A 2,038-nucleotide genomic window follows, 5' to 3' on the forward strand; every position below is an offset into this window, starting at 1 on the left:
ACCATCAGGGTCTCCTCCTGAGCTACAGAAGACAGTACAACAGTAGTTCTTCTGAAAACTGGGGAGTATCCCCACCTTAAAACAACACACAGTCATCGAGAGTCCGTGACCCAAAGCAAACTTCTAAATATGAGATCATTAATCATATTGAATCTGCCAGTTACACGTACGTATTTCCAGTTTTGATAACATTTTCTACTACTCTCCTTTACTTTTAATTTACTCAGTACTTTAAGAAAACCAATCACATTACAGTGTCAGTGTCAACCGCTCTTTAGACTTCAGTGTTCGCTCAAATGGATTTCAAGGATTGTATAAACTTTCATATAAAGCATGAAGTTTGTTCCAGACAACTTCAAATGTCTTCTGTATTGTCTTCACTGGTGCGATAGCTTCCTCAACTACCTCTGCTATTTCACAGGGTGGTGGAGACAGGTTTACAGCGGTCTCAGCTATTTGTTCTTTTACCACTGTGGCCAGTGCTGGTGCTGATTCCTTAAAGCGCTTCCTTTACTGCTTTCACAGATTTGGAATTGTTCAACACAGCTGAGACAACCACTAATCCCGCCATGACTGTGAAACACACTAAACATTTATTCCATGTTTGAGACGACTTGTCCACCTTCTTCTTAAAGACGTTGCTCTTAGCCTGCTGTCTGATCTCTTCCTGTGACATGTTTCCTGATGACTGTCTAATGCGCTCTTCCTCTTTCTGTATGTCTCTTTCAACTTCTTGTAGCTTTTTATTTGTGTAGTAGCCTCCGTTGTGTCCATCATTATCTTGTCTATGCTGTTGAGCAGCTCTTCCACCTGGAACCGGTTGCTCCTGTACTCATCCTGTTGCTGTTTCTTCCAGTATTTATTATCGACCACGTGGCACCGACCCCCGCACTTCTTCACCAGATCACTCAGACCATCACTTTGATCGACGTATTCCTCAATTTTCATTCCTTCCGGGAGCTGGTCACCATGAGTGAAGACAATTACGGCATACTTTAGAGCATCTTCAGAGAAACATTTACATATTTTAGTGATGACAGCCTCCTCCTCTGTGAATTTCCCCACTTTAAGCACAATGAGAAAAACATGAGGCCCAGGAGCGCACTCTGTGAAACACCTCACTATCTCAGGCTTCATGTCGTCCTGAAACCCGCCTGTGTCAAACAAACCGGGAGTGTCGATCAAAGTGATGCTTCTTCCGTTGACAGATTTGGTTTCTGCTTGAGAACAATGCATTTTGCAATCAGTGAAATTGTTTATTTTGGAATTTGGTTTCTCAAATATGCTGTTAGCCAGGCTGCTCTTTCCAGCTCCAGTTTTTCCCAGAATGATGATCTTCCTTGAGTTTGGCACTAGAAGAAATAATGAATTTGTATCAGTAAACCTCTTAAAGCTGTTACAATAAATCTGTTTAGGAACTGAGGAACATCTTAACTCTCTTACTAAATATTCTTAGAATAAGCTCATGGATCCTGGTTATTGTCTAGTGTTTGATTCATGCTTGTTTTCTGTCCGCCTGTCTGCTAAGAGTTAGTTTTTACCACTGCTTGTTTTGTAGTTTATTTGATTAGTATAATTCTGCTTTGGTCTGCTCTGTTTTAGTTATCCTACTCTGCTTGTCCTTGTCTGTCTGTGCTGGTCATGAAACCTGGTACATCTCTCAGTTGTGTTTATGCATTTTGGTCTGGTCTTGTCTGTTCTGTGTCTTGTTGTGGAGTTTGCCTGTGTATTCAATTATCTGTCTCCTTTTTTTTCCGTGTTTTCATTCCAGTTCCTGTATGATGTCTTGGGTTCAGTCTGCCTGTTTCCTGTCCTTGTTATTTTTCATCTAGGGGGTTGTTTCATTGTTTTTCTGCATTTAGGTCTTTAAATATTTGCTTGTTCCTTCAGTCTTTGTCGGTTCTACCAGTTCTGTGTCTTTGGAATACATGATGTGTTTTTTGCTTCTGTTTGGACTTTGTTAGCCACGACTGTTTGAATCCTGAGTTTTTGAGTTTTATAAATTAAAAAGCCTTCAAACTAAAGCTGATCCTGTTTG

The 2,038-nt window shown here is 40.6% G+C and overlaps 1 pseudogene; it reads right to left on the minus strand.

The window, feature by feature from the left end:
- Positions 1 to 496: 496 nt before the first annotated feature.
- LOC119918892 lies at positions 497 to 1,352 on the minus strand (annotated as a pseudogene).
- Positions 1,353 to 2,038: the final 686 nt, after the last annotated feature.

The sequence above is a fragment of the Micropterus salmoides genome, unplaced genomic scaffold, assembly GCF_014851395.1.
Source record: "Micropterus salmoides isolate LMB-PRFRI ecotype aquatic unplaced genomic scaffold, ASM1485139v1 Ms_hic_scaffold_2464, whole genome shotgun sequence".
Taxonomy (NCBI): domain Eukaryota; kingdom Metazoa; phylum Chordata; class Actinopteri; order Centrarchiformes; family Centrarchidae; genus Micropterus; species Micropterus salmoides.